At 39.9% G+C, this 19,264-nt stretch overlaps 1 protein-coding gene across 2 annotated transcripts in view; it reads right to left on the bottom strand.

Moving 5' to 3' along the window:
* Positions 1-12,875, bottom strand: part of tdrd6 (tudor domain containing 6) — a 54,273-nt gene extending 41,398 nt beyond the window's left edge. For both annotated transcript variants that reach the window (XM_034228576.1, XM_034228575.1), the window contains exon 1: positions 12,542-12,875. The gene's annotated coding sequence lies outside the window, so the exon portion shown is untranslated. The remainder of the gene's footprint in view (positions 1-12,541) is intronic.
* Positions 12,876-19,264: the final 6,389 nt, after the last annotated feature.

Here is a 19,264-nt window from a genome sequence, read left to right on the forward strand (position 1 = left end):
TATAGTTTGAAGATCATTTGCTCTTTGTACTTTTGCACTTTCTATATATTCCTAATACTTTGTTTATAGTTTTAATATAATTTGCACTTTGTTAATTTGCACTTTGAATTTGTTTCACTGTTTGTGTTTGTATTTCAATGTTCAAATTATAATATATATCTCTGAAACAAGTTATTTTTGTTGCAATGTCATCTGTTATGGTTTAATTGTTTACTCTCTCAACCTTTTTTTGACAGAAGAAACATGATCAGTCATTTAAATATGGAAATACATTTCGTTTTAATTATTCCATATGATCCTAGGCGTTTTTCAGTGAAAAACGCCTAGGATAATATTGTAATAAATAGCTGTAACTTGCTCAGGGAACATAATATGCAGATGAAATTTTATTTGAAAGCCTAAAACATCTAAATGCAGCTTTGTAAATAATAAAAAAGAAAATCCCTATGTTCCTGGCGGAGTAAACAGTGAAAAAACACAACATTTGTACTGGCGTTTTTGAAAAGTGCTGGTAAATTCAGCCATTATCACACAAAGTTATGGTAAAATTTGGACTTCAAATTAGCCAGACTTGAACTAGAGGTTCTCCTGAATCAAATGAGGTAAGGCACTTGATGCTGACTGCAAGAAAAGGTTAGAACAGGTTAGGAGAAACAAATAAATACAGGAGAGTCAGGCAGGCGAAAATTCCGTCTAGGTCTTTAAGGGTTAAGTAAGATGTGATGTCAGTGGTAAGTAGGGCTGTAGCGATACACTAATCTCACGATACGATACACGATATTCAGCTCATAATACGATATATATCACGATATTCAGCCAACAATACTATTCGATTCGATACGATATACCATTTTCTGAAAGATTTTAAAGGGACAGTGTGATTTTGGTGACATCTTGTGAGTGTTCCATTGACTTGGATTGAATTAATTCAACTGAAAACTGAAAGCATCAATTATACAATATATGGCTCTGACAGAGAGTCTACAGCAGGGGTTCTCAAAGTTTTGATGAGTGAGGGCCAATTTAGGTACCCAATATTGGATTGAGGGCCGCCCAAGAAAAAACGGAACACAAAATAATTCCAAAACAAATCCTTTCTTTATTGTACTAACCAATTACCGCAACTCGCGAGATGCCTAGTTGCCATGCAACCAGTAGTCTAGCAAACTTTCCACAAGCTGTCATTCATAATTTAGGAATGACAACCCAGGGGGCGCAGTTTTACCATTCTTAACCCTCTGGAGTCTAAGGGTATTTTCTCGATTTTTAGATGTTTTCTTAAATCACCTTTTAAATGTATTTCTTCTAACATGGCACCCCATGTGTTAAATATCAAAATGTCCAGGACAATCTCTGGTCTTGCTATATATGCATATTGCTCACCTTAGAGCACTGTTTGATGAGATAAGTAGCTCAAAAGCTTAAAATGTGAAATCCAATTTTTGGAAAATCTTCAAAACTCAAATTTACTCATGTGATCGAATTGTTTTGGTGTTTTAGATTTGGTTACCAAAGTCCTGGGATCACAAAAGCAGTGAAATATTTGAATTACACTGTATATAAATGTGTTATTCATGTCTAAAATGAAAAACATTAATTTCAAATTTTGAGTAAAATAGGTATTTATCACTCTACTTTCACCACAGCAGTGACTGAGATACATTAGGACTGAATAATGACTTCATATGACATACCAAGGTTCATGTGATGTGTACAAATACAAATTGAGCATTCAACCTTTTTTTTTCAACCAACAATTTATTATAAATATGTTTTTTTCAACCAACTATTTATATAAATATAAGAAACTGGAAAATCTCACTATTTACAATATTGAACATCAGAACTTTCAACCAACTATTCATTATAAATGTCAAGACGGTGTCAAGGTCTTTGTCTGTCTTCCAAGACAGTGGGTCTGGCTGCTGTGTAGGTGGGGGTGATGGCGCATGGGCTGCTGTGTAGGTGGGGTGTACAAGTGCTATACGAGACCTCCACGAGACCTCCTTGCTGGCTGGGATGAAGGTGATGGCTGTGGTGGAGCCTTTGTGCTGAGGTGTATCTTGACCTGGTGGCAGCCGCAGATGGAGAGTTTGGGAGGTTGCAGAAGGAGTCTCTCTCGATCTCACTCTCTCTCTCACACGCGCACACACACACACACACAGGTATTTCCAGTTACTTTACATTCAGTATAAAATCACAGACACACATAGGCTACATCTGAATACAAAGTCTCATCTGTACAGGACGGTAAAATAATAACAGGCACACATGTAAATAAATCTATGACAAAGTCTCATCTGTACAGAACAGTATGATAAAATAATCGATGGCAAAAACATGTCACTGTAAATGTCTCCGTTGTGGGACGAATAAATGATTAATTTAATCTACACATGTAATCTCACTTTTACACACCAAAATAACGTTAACACAGAGTAAACGTTTGCTAATGGAGTCTATTTTGTTCCAATAAAAAGTTCATGACTATCGATAAAAAATATATATCAATAAACCTATTGTTCATTTTCGCGGTATTCCCCACACATTGCCAGTACACTATTACTGTAATATTTACACTTACCCATGTCCAAATGGATCCTTGTAGTTGTCTTTGTATTCTTCTTCTTCAGAAGAGTCGAATAATTCAGGTTCTGAGGCTCTATCTTCACTGCTGCTAGCGAAAAAAATCTCTAGCGAAGTCGGCAACTGTAAAGTTTTTTTTAGCCATTTTATCTGTCTCTCTCTCTCTCCTCACAGATGTAAACTGATGGGAGACACGTGGTTTATGTTTTGTTTACTTGATGGGTAGGCCCATAGTGATTTCTCGATGTCCATTGGTCATTTCAGACCATGATGGCTGCCGGCCGAGATTTCCTTGACGGACACACAAATCCACCAATCCCACACAGTGTAAAGTCAAGCTACTTTGAGCGGCCATATTGGCTGCTATGCCCTGGTTACAGTCTCACAGGAGATACCGCTGGAAAGCTACTCATTCTAATTCTTACTAGATACAACCATGGAGGATTCAAATATAACGCATGCATTTCAGCGTGTCACATTAACTATCGCGGGCCGCCAGAAACATTTCCGAGGGCCGCCATTGGCCCGCGGGCCGCACTTTGAGAACCCCTGGTCTACAGCTTGCAAATGCTGGACAAAATGAATCAAAAGATGTGGTGAGAAAATTAGTTTCATTTATTGAAACAGTGCAAACTGTAGCTTACAAGCCTTTGAAACGTAAGTACATAAAGTGCAGTATCACAATGGACAATTAAAAGGTGCAGCAGGTGGCGGAACACGGGGGATTTGAATGGGACTTGTTAGAAATTAAAATCAATGTTTTGATGGCATAAAGTACCTTAAACATACCGTCAGTTTAAATACTGTTTTATACTTAAAAATCAGAAGTTCTTGTGCACAACCAGTTGTTAAGCTTTTATTCTGAAAATCCTTAATCTCCGATTAGCATTTAGCATGTGGCTAATATTAGAGATGTCCCGATCCGATCACGTGATCGGGGATCGGAGCCGATCACGTGATTTTTAAAAGATCGGAAGAAAAAGATCGGGGATTGGGAATCCTTTAAAAAATTATTTTATTTAATGTTACAAAACAAAAATCACCATGTTCACGTCTTAAAGTCATCCTGAGGCCTTAGTTTTGGTTTAAAATGACACAACATCATGTATGTGTTGCTTCTGTTGGGCTTGTTTTCATAGACCTGGTTGCTTATTTCTCTCAAATCTGGCAACAGAGTGGGCGCAGTGTCTAATAGTAGCAGTAAGCTAACGAGAGGCTACGTTTAGCTGGTGACTCGGGAGTCGGGACAGAGCAAATGTCAGGAGTTTGGAAGTATTATAAAATTGAAAGCGAAGGCAGTGTAACAGCCAGATGCAATGTTTGCAAGAAGGAGGTTCCGCGTGGTGGAAAGAACAGAGCTACGTTCAACACAACCAATCTAATAGATTGTTTGTTTTTTCATTTTCCCCCCCGTTTTTTTTTCAAATTGAATTTATTGAAATCTCCAATATCAACGTAAGAGCTTGTGCCTCTTCGACGGGTGCTAACACTTAACCATAAACGTTATCATTTACTTTCACCGTCTTTATATGTAGATATTACTTTTCTCCGTTAATCTCCGTCACGTTGTTTCCAAAGCAACAACAACTTCCTGTCAACAGCGCTACCTCTCCTTCAAAATAAAAGCATGTCCATAAATAGGAAGCCGAGCCAAATTACACTTAAGACATATACAACTGCAACGAAAGTAACAAACACAATGCGATATCCTTTTCAATTTCAAAGAACACAAATTGGGTTACATTAACAAATAACTATACAACAACAATACTGTAGAATAACAAAAATAAGTGGTTTGCTGCTGATTACTATTGAATTGTGTTACTCCAGTAAGATGGAAATATAATACTTTGTTTATTCATGTTATGTTAAGCTGCTGTTGTTCATTGCATTATTACTAGACTAGTTAGTCTTAAGGCTAGAATTCTGCAATAAGCCACATTTTTATTTTATTTTATTATTTGTGACTGAATGTGAAGTTGTGAAGCTAGTCAAGCTACCTCTTTCCAGTAGAGTTATTTTTGTTTTGTTACTGCACTATCTGCACTCAATTTGTTTACATGGTTATTTTGTGGTGGACCACTGATAAGCTTTATTTTGTTTTGATCCAATGCTGCACAACTGAACTGATCCAATGCTGCTGTGAAAAAAAGAAGCAATATCCATGTTGGATAGAATGGATAATTTTGGGTACTGTCATTTAAATAAAAAAATAACCTTAAGGGACAACTTGAATGCTTTTTTCCTTTTTTTTCTCTTAATGCATTGCATAAAGATCGGATCGGGAAAAATCGGTATCAGCAGATTGTCAAAATCAAATGATCGGAATCGGAAGCAAAAAAAGGTGATCGGTACATCCCTAGCTAATATACCATTTACTATAGAGGTGAATTTAGTGGCGATATGACACGGAGTGTTGCACACCGAAACCTACTGATTTCAACACTACAACTATAGACGTCGAGATATTATTATTGCTGAATATTAAATGAAGATACAGTTTATTTGAATATGTTTGTTTACAGACGTGGGTAGCATGAGACAACATCCGGAACTACCGGAAATGATACCAGCCGTGAGGTATTTTTGGAGTATTGATTACAGCGTTTAAAATGTATTAAATGAAAAGTCATGTAAGAGATAAGGAGGAGAAAGGGCGTGTTTAGTTATACATTTAATGTACAATGTCTGAATCCTCTGTAATGCGCAACAACGAACATTGGAGACGTGGAGGGCCGGCCCCCAGCAGCGCCAACAGGGAGGAGCCAGCAGAGGATATTTAACAGCTGGAAAGGTGGAGCTTGCTCTCTTCCCTTCGCTCAGAGAGCCAGAACACAGCTGTTTTTCTGACTGAACCATCTTCTGCTTGTAAACATTACCGCGCTTTTTATCAATTAAAGTATACATTTGAACCTTCTCAGAGACTCAATTAGTCTCCTTTTTAAAGCTTCTCTCCTGGACGCGAGAATAACGAACACAGTTATCAGACTTAATGTATCGATACCCGCGGCTGAAATATCGATATTTTCTCGGAAAACTAAATATCGATATATATATATCGCAGGATCGATTAAATTGCACAGCCCTAGTGGTAAGGGGGATGTAGATAATGTGTTCCTGGTAGGGATGCACCGAATATTCGGCCACCGAAAATTATCGGCCGAAAATGGTTAAAAAGGCCCTTTCGGCCGAAAGGGTTTTTGCACCGAAAAAATATCACCGAATGTCAGAACAGGCTACGTTGGTAACCTAACGTGTTGTTGTGATGACGTAATAAAGACGCGGCGACCATGCTCGCGGCTAGCTCACAGGGGGGGGAACACGACCATGCTCGCGGCTAGCTCACAGGGGGGGGGAACATTGACCTTTGTCATCGAGATTGCCCTGAGCCTTTAACAAATCGTATTAAATAATCTGATGACAGACTGTAAACAGAATAGCTGAAATTTTAACAAACTAAATAACTCAGTTTCCTCTAACCATTAACCCATGTTTGTATCATGTAGTTAACTCCGTGTGTTGCTGCTAGCATACATAACACCTGACGTGGAAACGTTACTCGTGATGGAGCTACAGAGCTGCTAGAAAGACGGTCGAACCCGGTACATTCCTCCGTCTGCATGCGGTGCACTTTTGCTAAATGTTTAGACAAATTGCTCGTGCTTACATGCTAAACTCTTATTGCACTTATGGTAACAAGTATTCTCCACATCGAGACAGGTAAAGTTTAACCACACCTCGGAGCGCGTTCTCTCCGCCATCTCCGCAGTGTGCTCCGCTGCATGTAGCAGCTGCGTGTGTGTAAACTGCCCCGCCCCCTCGCACACAGACGGGGGAGAGAGATCTCGTCTGATCGAAAATACATCATAGACGCATTTGTTGTCTTTGCATATTAGAAACGAGTTGGCGACACTAAGACTGCGATATCATGTTTTTTAGCAATAATACATGACATATATAAATGTACTGTATGCATTCAAAAGTGCTGAATAAATGTTTTATGGACCCATAATAGTGATTATTATTTAAGTGAAGTTTTGCCATAATCATGTCTATTTCCATAATCAGGTAGCTGAACAACATTGGTAAAAAATGTATACATTATATATATATATATATATATATTTCTATTAATCATTTTCGGCCTTTCGGCATTCGGTTTTCGGCCAACTGTTTCCTATTTTCGGTATCGGTTTCGGCCAAGAATTTCCCATTCGGTGCACCCCTAGTTCCTGGATATAGTGGAACTTACAGATGGGGTCGATGCTGAATCAATTTATAACTCAATGATGGCGAGTCTATATAAAGCTGGAATGGATGATGACTTTTTGAAGACGCACCTAATAAGCATAGCCACCGATGGGGCTGCAGTGCTCACGGGAAAAGCCAGTGGGCTTGTCGTCAGGCTCAAAAACAAGTTTCCGAACGTGCAGTCTGTACACTGCCTGGCGCACAGACTAGAACTGTCAGTCAAAGATGCTCTTAATGAAGTGGGTGGCACTAATCAGTTTGAGATATTTATTTCACATTTATACTCACTCTACAATCAGTCAACCAGGAATTCCAGATTGCTGAAAGAAGCAGCGGCCGAGCTCAACATGGAAATACTGAAAATAGGTCAAATTTTCACCATCAGATGGGTTGCCAGCAGCTTTAAAACAGTAAAAGCTGTATGGAAAGATTTCCCCGCACTAGCACTCCATTTTAAAACATCCAGTGAGAACGCATCACGTAATGATCTTGAGAGGCAAAAATACAAGGGACTTTTCAAGCACCTAACCAACTCAGGATTCGTGGAAGATTTGGCTGTCATGAAAGACATCCTGCGTGAACTCCAGAGCCTGTCTCTCAAGCTGCAGAGAAGAGAAATGACACTTGTGGACTCAAGTGTCCACATGAAACAAACCATAATTGTGTTGACCGCCATGAAGACGACCAGGGGTAGATCAACGAAGAAGGCTGAACAGGGCGTCTCATCAGGCTTTTTTAAGGACGTAGAGCTGACAGAAGGCAGGGGGAAAATAAACAAGCCTCGTTTTTATGAATCGGTGGTTGCTACTCTAACCAAGCGCTTACCGGAGTCAAGCTTGGTCCAGACGCTCAAAGCTCTTGATAAGCGCTTTTGGCCTGGAGAGCAGGAAGACTTGACTTTGTTTGGCGAACAAGAAGTGCACCGTCTGGCTAAATCGCTCGGAGAACCAGCCGGGGAGGCCGTGGAGCAGTTTAGAGACTGGAAATGGCAGGGCACTCCACCGGGCAAAACACTGGAACGGCTATGCATAGCAAGTCGCACTTACCTCCCCACGTTTGCTGAGTGCGAAAGAGGCTTTTCCGCCGTGAATAACACCGACAACCAGAGCCGCAACAGGTTGCGCGAGGAGAGCCTGTCTTCGCTTCTGTTTGTGGACCTAAACGGACCCCCTTTGGACAAATTCGACCCAGTGCCGTTCGTGAAAAGCTGGATTAAAGCAGGACATTGTCTCTCTTCTTCTTGGAAACCAGGACGGCAACGAGAAGAAGTCGAGCCAAGGCATCTTTTGTCTATTCTCACTTAAGGTAAAAGACTATTTTTTCAATCTTTGCTGTGCATAAGATGAGCGTGTGCGTATGTCCTGTGTGGATTCCGGGGTTAAGAATAGCATAATTAGCCTTGGCGTTCAAGTTAGTGTGTGTGTGTGTGTGCGTGCAGGACCGCACCTCCCTACACACTAGTGCTGGGGGGAAACGATTATTTTGAAAACGATTAATCGGGCGATTATTTGATCGATTAGTCGACTAATCTAACGATTATTTTTCTGTTGTTCAATTCATAAAAAACGTAATGTAAAAAAAACGTAATGTAAAAAAAAAAATGTTCACGATACTGTGTCTCAGGGGATCTTAATATTCAAGAACCTATTAATGTGTTATACCAGATTAACGGAAATAATCTCAGCTAATTAACGATACAAACCATGTTTACCAAAACAAAACACAAGTCTCATAAGAAGCATCTAAATGACCCCTGAGCGAAAAATGCCAACGGACATTGGCACAGAACTCAAGATAAAAGTACCCTTATTACTTATCGTAGCTGCACATACAATATATCCAATTAAAGCTGAGACTCCACAGATTATGTAGGTATATAGTATCATCACTGAGTGATCCGGACTCGCGACAGGGGAAGCAAATACAGTCATCACAACACGTACCTTCACAGAGCTTCTAGGGAGATCGTCTCACCACCGTAGCTGTAAATCTGATCAAAAGACGTGTTCAATGGCATTAAAATGAGAAAAAACGCGGCTGAATCGGTTAATCCATAGGTTTTTAACGTCTATGTATAATCCATAATTCCATTTTATGTAAAAAATCGGAGAGCAAATGCTAGCTGCTAATGGTAGCCACCACAGCTAGCTGCTGCTTCTGCTAGGCTATGCAGCAGTCTCAGTGAGATATAAATATATAAATATCTTTGCGTTTTGGACTAACTTTAAAATATTCCCATGCTTTTGAAGACCTAGGGCGAGATGTTTTCGTTTGGGGGCTTCGTGCGCAATCCTGTGAGGAGGAGGTGGTAGCCGTTTCAGTCTCCATTGTGTTTGAAGTGCGATTGCGAACTGCTTGACTTGTTGCTTTGGGTGACCCACGTGTGTGTAGCGACGCGGAAATATGTCGTCGACGATATTTTGAAGTCGACGCGTCGACATCGTCGCTACAGCACTACTACACACAGACCACGCAGACTGTGTGTGGGTGTGAAGGTGTGTGTGCAGGCCCGCCCCTCCCTACACCCAGATCACGCAGACTGTGTGTGTGTGCGTGCAGGCCCGCCCCTCCCTACACGCAGACCACGCAGACTGTGCGTGGGTGTGAAGGTGTGTGCAGGCCCGCCCCTCCCTACACGCAGATCACGCAGACTGTGTGTGTGTGCGTGCAGGCCCGCCCCTCCCTACACGCAAAGCACGCAGACTGTGTGTGTGTGTGTGTGTGTGTGTGTCTGAGACCAGCTCTGCTCCCATTTCCTCGCATAGAATCGAAAACAGATGGCTCTTTAACGGTCGTGTATTCATTCATATGAACGTTAGAATATATAATTATTTGACAGCGCCCGGTTGAGAAACGCTGCTACAACTGATTGTCTTGGATTGCATCCATGAAATATTGCATAGGCCTACTGCATATTGAGAAATCTTCGACCGGTATATTGCGCAATAAACGGGAGATTATTGACGGGTATTTCGCAAACTGCACTTAGCCCTTAGTTACTCCAGGGAGAATGTCCCTGTAATCGGTCATTATAAGTCGCTTTGGATAAAAGCGTCAGCTAAATTAAATGTAATTAGTCAAATATGCATGAATAAATAAATAAATAGTGAAAACTAAGACTAGAAAACTAGTCTTTGCTGCTGCCTCAAAGAGGAGCAGGGAGACAGGAGAGGCTGATTCAGGAGCACAGACACACTCACAACTATAAATGAACCAAAAATAAATTAATAAACAAGTGTCAGTGTTTTTTTTCATATTGGAAATGGTATGTTATTGGTTATGGCCATGATTTTATGATTATTGAAATGTATACAGTTCTGTTTAATATAGGTGTTTCCATAGATCTAGTCTCTTTATTTTCCCCTCAAAATGCACCAGATTGATGCATTTAACTCCAAAATAAAAAATAAAATCTTACCGGGGGGGCATGGACCCCCCTAGAGGATTTGAGGTCGACCCCCACTAAAAATATTCACATGTATAGGTTCCTAAATACATTTATAAATACTTTGATTTTTTTTAAATAGCATCCATTTCCATATGTTCATCTGTGGGTAGTAGATTTAAACTATAGGGCTATCATTATGGGCCCTGCCTGTACCTGTTTGCTCTGCCATCGCGTGAAGGGTCTGCTAACAAGCGACCAACAGAAAGGTTAATGTTAATGTTGTTGCACGTCAACTCAACTCCCCCCCCCCCGCTACCACCACCTCCCCCAAGTATATTTCAGATCTGTGGGAAACACCGGCAGTTAATGGACCAGCACCAGAGGCGTTCCCATACACACAGGCGTTGGAGCTGTTCTTCATGAAATCCCAGAAGGATGAAGTGCTCTGACAAACAGTGCCATCTTTGCGCAAAATGATTATACAGGAATGAAAAGTCAATAAATAAACATGTTGTTAAAACATATTTAGCCAGCATGGATGTGGCATGAATGCTTTGCTTTGTATGTCCGGGGCGGGACATTCATGTGATTGGTTGTTGGTCGCGTTGACTCCCCAAGCTCAAGACACGCCCACCGCCAAGCGGCAACGCACGCCGCCGTGTGTAGGCTCCGTCAGTCTGACAGGAGCGGACTCTCCTCCACCTTGTTGTTGAAAAAGCTCCTTATATCCGTTAGCACAGCTAGCTAGCACCAGATGCTAACAACAACAATACACGTAACCGGTGCGCGCGCTTTATCGCGCCACACTAACACACACACCCTCCCGAGCTTGAATGACACACAGACCAATCGAGGGCATTAGTAGGATCTGTATGAAAGTGGCCATGTCGGCAGGCCACATCATGTATACAGCCAGTCACCCTCTGTGAGGCAGAGTCAGACCCACATTTGCGCAGGGGTGCGTTCACAATACACACATTAAAAAAAAAATCCTCAGGCCAGCAGGCCACTTAACAGGCCAGGCCATCGGGAAACCTCCCGGTCCTCCCGGGCCTGGTACAAAGGATGTATTGAATAATTTGAATAAGTGATATATGTGTACACATATAAATCATTAGTCAAAACAGTATATATATATATATGTGTAGACATATAAATCATTAGTCAAAACAGGGGTACATTTGATTTAATGTGTGTTGGAGGAGGGGCTCTGTAAGGAAGTGGCAGATTTTTTCCGGTTGTGTGTCTTGAGCACTCGAGCTGGTTTCTCCAAAATTACCTACCCCACCTTTAACCGGCTTCATGCTGCCAAATCCGGTGGAAACTGCAAGACGTTGAGTCGCTGGATGCGGCAGTCGAATATCCAATATCCAACTTAAAACTAACTTCACCGCGGTAAACAGACTTGGACAGTGCAGCCATAGAGTTGTTGTTTGTCGCAGTTCCAGCCGTTGGTGCGCCGTGTAACGGAGTTTTTTTCTTAGTGGAAGAAATACTATAATGTTTAAGTCAATAAAATCATTTCAAATAATATTGGGAGTCTAGTCGTTAGTTTGTTTAGTATCTGTCCGTATAATAAGCGGGATAATGTGCAGCGACTTGGTCATTATGGGGAAAATAACACCCAATCAGCCTGAACGGTGTTCATTTCCCCATGATGACCGCCTCGCTGCAAATTATAGTCCCTTGCTTACTGAAGTATTGTACTTGAGTACAATTTTGAGGGACTTGTACTTTACTTGAGTATTACACTAAAAACCACAGTTAAATAGTGTAATTAGTTACTTTGCAGATTTGGATTAATGATGTGAAATAAATTAATAACTAAAATAAGACTTTATTTAAACCTGGAGTAAAATTCACAAGCTACCCTGCAGCATACAAAGTCATTAAAACTAGCTTCACATTTACCAGCTTTGATAACACATGAATGCATCAATAATTATTATAATATATATTATTCTGAATAATGAGTATTTTACTGTTTGTACTTTAAGTATATTAAAACTTCAAGACTTTTGTACTTTGACTTGAGTGACACTTTGAATAACGGAATTTTACTTGTAAAAGAGTATTCCTATATGTTGATATTACTACTTTTACGTAAGTATAAGATCTGAGTACTTCTTCCACCTCTGCTAGCTACCTTCATGTTCAAATGTAAAAAGCTAACGTTCTCTAAATTAGCATCTGCTGTTAGCATAATTCGGCACTGTAGGTTTATTAGAGTATAAAACTGTTTGCAGATAAACAAGATTACGGATATACACAGTTAATTAGCGGTAAATAGCTAGCAGTAAGCAAAACATTACTTACCCGATGTATTTCAGAAGAGCCCGTCTAGTCTCACGATGATTGTGGTAGCACAGGTTTACCACGTTGACCTCGCAGATCCACACAGCCACGTTGGCGCTAACCTATTCCCACCGCCTTCACTTTATAAAATCAAGCTAGAGAGCCAACATGTGTCCAGTCCCGGTGTTTTTCTACTGATGTACACTGTTGTGACTGACGAGCCGTTCAGACGTTTAGGATTTGTTAAAGCGGAACCTCAAATTAAACTGACTCCACAGCAAACCGATGTTAGCAACTGCTGGCTTAGCTTAACACCATGCACGTGCTGACAACGCCCAACGTTTTTTCCCCTATCTTCATCTTTGACCCGGATGTGTCGTTGTTGTTAGCTGTCTCACCATCACCAAATTAAATAGGAAATGTAATAACTCACACAATAAACCGTACACTTAAAACCCTTAGCTAACAAAAAATAACATTTATTTCCCCAAGCCAGAGGTCCTGACAAATGAAAGTATGACTCTGATCCTGATAGTGCAGATCAATAGTTTGACCAGGCTAGTCCCAGCTAAAATGTATCATATATCAATTTTTTCCAGAAGCAGATTAAAGCTCCTGAACGCAACATCAGATAGGAGATATACATTGATTTTAACTCGACGTTATCAGAGATTTTAAGACCACATATGTTTATCTAATTAAATAATCAAAAAATCGGTGCACAATGTTGGCGTACTATAGTGCATAGTGAATTTATATTAGTAACAGCCGTTTTTAATTTGTAATGTATTTATTCAAGAAAACATGGACATTAATATTATGTAACATAAACTGTCCATACCAAGGGTATATAGTAAATAATAATTACAATAATATTGAGAAAAGTAAAACAAATAATGTATCACTGGCCCTTAAGAAATATATCCTCCCTAATATATTATGTATGAACACTAAAGCTTTAATTGCTTTCTTGAGTGAAAGTGAAATATATTCAATATTAATCCTTAATATATCTGCCGCATTTGTGCTATACATATTTGATTTTAAAAGGTAAATCCTTTATTGTTCAGGAAAGAAATGTCCCAACTAGCCAAAAGAATCTTCCTGTATTTATTTCAGTATTATAGTCCTCAGTCATTATTTCAGCGACTGAGGACTGTCCCATCTCCAAATATATATGTTTAGTTGTTTATGATGAACAGGGTTCAAGGACTTTTGGTGCTTCAAGTTAAGCTCCATATTTTTTCTAGCTATTTAAAAAAACAAATTTTTTCACGATTTATTTTCTTATGAAGATATAGGAACAATTCTAGAGTCTTTTATAGTGTGTATCTACTATCTACATGTTTGTAATGTGTATATCTACATATTTTTAATGTGTATATAATATATAGTAGTTATACCCAGTCAGTTTTATCGTATGCACATATGTATAAAGTGTATACATGCTACTAGGGTACAGGTGTATTGTTTCTATGTGTCTGCCAGCACAAGAAAGGCTCTTGAGGCTCTGCAGGTGTATTTTGTTAAATCACCTTTATAGAGTGGCGAAGTCCCTCCCCTTCCGGTGGACCTCCATGGGACCTTATTTCGGAAAAATGATGCATCAATGGAGAGAGAAAGATTATCTTTCGATCCCGTTTGAATTGTGCCACGAATTACACATATGATGTTTGTCAATTTAAAAGATAATTTTGCAAATCAAAAAAATCAAAATGTGTCGTAAAACTGTGAAGTAGGCCTAACACATTTGTTTGTGTGAAACTCTCCATAGAGTGGTGAAGGTACAGATCTGTCGTCGGGATGGTTTACTGAGGGTACTAGTAGCATGTATACACTTTATACATATGTGCATACGATAAAGCTGACTGGATATAACTACTAGGCCTATATATTATATACACATTAAAAATATGTAGATATACACATTACAAACATGTAGATAGTAGATACACACTATAAAAGACTCTAGAATTGTTCCTATATCTTCATAATAAAATAAATCGTGAAAAAATTTGTTTTTTTAAATAGCTAGAAAAAATATGGAGCTTAACTTGAAGCACCAAAAGTCCTTGAACCCTGTTCATCATAAACAACTAAACATATATATCTTATTTTAACCTTATGGTGTATTTACTTTAAAGAGTCCTCTCCTGCTGATGTTCAGGTGTATGCAGGGACGTGCACAGGTACGGGCTAATGTTGCCCGGGCAACGGCCCGTTTGGCCTTTTTGGCTGACCTGCCGCTCTGGAGAGAGCGAGAGTTTGTTTTTCTTTTTTCTGTTGTGGCCGAATCAACATGATGAGCACAATTCAACCCAGTCTCATGGCATTTCGTGTTCACCAACACGATTTTTAATCTATTGATTCGTGTTCACCAACACGATTTTCCCCTTTGTTTCGTGTTGCACAGCACGATTTTAAAAGCAATGTATTTCTACTGGTAATGTGTTTCGTGCCTGCAGCACGTCTTTTTCTCCGGTCGGGTCGTGGAAGACCGGAAGCTGTGTGGTTCATAAAAACATGTTCTTACTCAATATCAAGCCACAATTATTGCTTTTATTTTAAATCGTATAATTTCGGACTTTTGTTGCCGTCTGTGAGGAAAATAAATGGGGCTCAGAGCCTCAGAATACTGAAATCTGTATTTTTAAATCTTTTTTTCCTTCTAATTTGTTATTATTTTCAAAATAACACACTGTTATTTACTCACCAATAACAACCCTCACATCAAAGGACAGACATCAAAGGCTAATTAGATTAGACAACAAAGGCTCTACTGCAAGGGTGCATCAAAGGACAGACATCTAAGGCTAATTAGATTAGACAACAAAGGCTGTACACATGGGAACACATCACCCCTCACATGGGGGGGGTGACAGGAAGGGGTGACAGGAAGGGGCGGGAGGGGGACGGGGGTGCGAGGGGACGGGGTGCGAGACAGTCTCACACACAACTTCAAAGAGACTGCCTTAATTAACACATAGATTAACATCAAAGGTGCTACTACAAGGGGCAAAGGACAGACATCTAAGGCTAATTAGATTAGACAACAAAGGCGCTACTACAGGGGGGCATATCACACTCGCCTTGTGATAACACCTCGCCCCTCACATCAAAGGATATCACACCTACCTGTGATATCACACCTACATGTGATAACACCTCGAATAAAGGGAGGCGGGACTTAGCTCATTAGCATAATTGGGGGCGGGACCACCTGTCACTTTGTATGCATACTAATGTGATTTAAGCGGCATCCTTATTACTACACTCACCTCTATTAACTCCCCGAAGAACCAGGTTCAATTAACTGCTGTTTCAATTCAGACAACTCTCTTAAATCTGTTTAAGTGATCCCGAATGATTTTGATATCAGTAAATTAGGTGTGGCCCTACCTAAGTGTGAGCGTGGCAGGGTGCAATCTTACCTTTGAAGCAGGAGAGGAGAGCGCAGATGTCTTTTAAGTTGTCCCAATCCAAAAGGTGGGATCAGTTTATTTGAAGAAAAATAGGTCCAAACTAATACAGGGTTTTTACCTTCTCTCTCTTTACAACATTATAATCATACTAAACCTATCATGCTGTGATAATGTTCTAATATGAAACTTTAATCCACAGTTTTACATTTATTACCATAATTTGTAACTTCAACTGCCCAATTCAGTTGTGACATTTAAAATCTCCCGATATAATTTAGAGGTATTTCCTCATAAAAGACCGGTGATAATAAAAAGCCTTTCATTCAACCTTTCATTCACCAAATCAATTCACATAAATTCCATACCTTTTTTCCGACACAGATGGCGGGTACTAACATTCACAAACACATACCTATCTCCCGCAGGTATTCGGAGGAAGATCCTCACAGGTGGCGGTAACTAATACTCACAAACACACTCCTATCCGACACAGATGGTTAGTACTAACATTCACAAACACACACCTATCTCCCGCAGGTATTCGGAGGAAGATCCTCACAGGTGGCGGTTACTAATACTCACAAACACACATCAATTCATTCCACTCATTCAAGTAATTCGAGAGATATTTAAGTCTGAGAGAACCTTACCGAGAGCTATTAACCCAGCTCTGAGGGAGAGAGCTTTTACCGGGAGAGAGTACACCAGGGGAACCCCCCCCCCCCCTCTCTCTTGCTCTCTCCAAAAAGAAAGTTCCTCCCCATCCGCCAGTGTCTTTATGCTCGAAAACAGGATAGAAAAACCTAAGACACCTCCTCCATACCCATATTTGTGGAAACTGGGCATGGCCTCTGATGTACAGGACTGGACATGACCAGACATATTCAATGGCATATTCCTACTCTGCAGGACTTGCAAAATATTATTCTCGGCTATGACATAATAACCTTTTTGAGGCCTCAATGTATTTCTCCTTAAGTCAGGAGCCCCCCTCCTTGTGTACTGCTGTGAGGGGAGAGGGAATAAACTGCCTTCTCCCTTATCAGTGACACCCATAAACCATTATAGGCCTTACAAACAAACTTAAACTAGCTTTATTAAATGTCAGGTCTTTGGCAGGAAAAACATTTTTAATCAATGATTTTATCACTGAGCAAAATCTCGATTTGATGTTTTTAACAGAAACTTGGATTGAACAAAATAACAGTGCAGCTGTTCTTATCGAATCAACCCCTCCCAACTTTAGTTTTATGAGTCAGGAAAGAATGCATAAGAAAGGAGGTGGAGTTGCTATTCTGTTCAATGATTCCCTTCAATGCAGGAAGACATCGTATGGAAACTTTGATTATTTTGAATATGTGGCCCTTCAGCTGAAATGCTCCTCTCGAGCTCTGTTCCTAAATATCTATAGACCACCCAAATACTGTGCAAGCTTTTTTGATGACTTTACTGAACTGCTGTCTATAGTGTGTATTGACTTTGACCGTCTAGTCATTGTTGGTGATTTTAACATCCATGTTGACAACCCCCAGGACAGAGGGGCAAAATAACTGTTTTGTGTTCTTGATAGCTATGGACTGACTCAGCATGTGACGGAGCCCACGCACAATAAGGGGCACACTCTGGACTTAATTATCTCAAAGGGTCTGAATATCTCTAAGGTTGTGGTGACTGATGTTGCACTCTCTGACCATTCCTGTGTTTTCTTTGAGAGCTCTATTTTTGTTCACAAAAATGTTCAAAAAGAGATAACCACAAAGCGATATTTAACTGAAAATACTAGGGAAATGTTTACTCAGAATTTTTCTTCCACACTTGCCCCTGCTAACATCTCAGTAAATGAGCTAGTAGATCATTTTAATTAAAAAATTAAAAATGTTATAGATGCCATTGCTCCAACTAAGGTAAAGGAAGTGTCTGGCAAGAAAATATCTCCATGGAGAAAGGCCATGAGTGTGAAAACAGAAAAAAGAGAATGTCGAAAAGCTGAACGCAGGTGGCGAAAAACAAATCTCCAGGTTCACTTTGAAATCTATAAAGAGAGACTTGGCCTTTATAATTTGGAATTGAAAAACGCACGACAATCGTTCTTCTCTGACATCATTACCAAAAACAAAAACAACGCACGTGCCTTGTTTGCTACCGTCGACAGACTAACTAACCCCCCAGTGTCAGTAGCCTCTGAATTTCTATCCACCAGGGCGTGCAATGATTTTGCCTCCTTTTTCACTGACAAAACTCAGAAAATCAGACAAGCAGTCAGTGCCTCTGCATCAGGAACAGCAAATGTGTTGTCTCTATGTCCACTTAACATTAATTCAAACACCATGACACAATTCCATCAGATTAATGATAAAAACCTAGAGGACATTATTCAACTTCTGAAATCCTCCTCCTGCTGCCTTGATATTATTCCAACAGGATTTTTTAAAGATGTTTTGCCTTGCATGGCCTCAGATCTACTTCATATAGTAAACAAATCTCTTCACTCAGGTATTTTTCCACAGGCCCTGAAAACTGCAGTCATTAAACCGCTCTTAAAAAAGAATAATCTAGATGCTTCAGTAATGAACAATTACAGGCCCATATCAAACCTCCCATTTCTAGGTAAAATCATTGTAAAAGTTGTTTTTCAACAGTTGAGTAATTTCTTGCATTTAAATAACTGTTTAGATGTGTTCCAGTCAGGCTTTCGACCAAACCACAGCACTGAGACTGCTCTTGTAAAGGTCTTTAATGACATCCACTTAAACACAGACAGTGGCAGAACTTCAGTGTTAGTATTATTAGATCTCAGTGCTGCGTTTGACACTGTTGACCACAGCATATTACTAGACCGACTGGAAAACTGGGTGGGACTTTCGGAAACAGTTCTAAATTGGTTTGAATCCTACTTAAAGGACAGAAACAACTTTGTTTCTATAGGTAAATACACATCTGAGTTGACAAATATGACATGTGGGGTTCCTCAAGGCTCCATCTTGGGGCCTCTTCTCTTTAACATCTACATGCTACCACTGGCTCAAATAATGAAAAACAACTAAATAAGTTACCATAGCTATGCAGATGACACACACATTTACGTAACAATTTCACCAGGAGACTATGCTCCAATTCAAACACTGAGTAAGTGCATTGAACAAATCAATGACTGGATGTGTCAGAACTTTCTCCAATTAAACAAAGATAAAACTGAGGTAATGGTTTTTGGAGCCAAGTCAGAACGTATAAAAGTTAGCGCTGAGCTTCAGTCTGCAATGTTCAAAACAACAGATAAAGCCAGAAATCTAGGTGTAGTCATGGACTCTGACCTGAGTTTCAA

This window comes from Gymnodraco acuticeps, unplaced genomic scaffold (genome assembly GCF_902827175.1).
Source record: "Gymnodraco acuticeps unplaced genomic scaffold, fGymAcu1.1, whole genome shotgun sequence".
NCBI lineage: Eukaryota > Metazoa > Chordata > Actinopteri > Perciformes > Bathydraconidae > Gymnodraco > Gymnodraco acuticeps.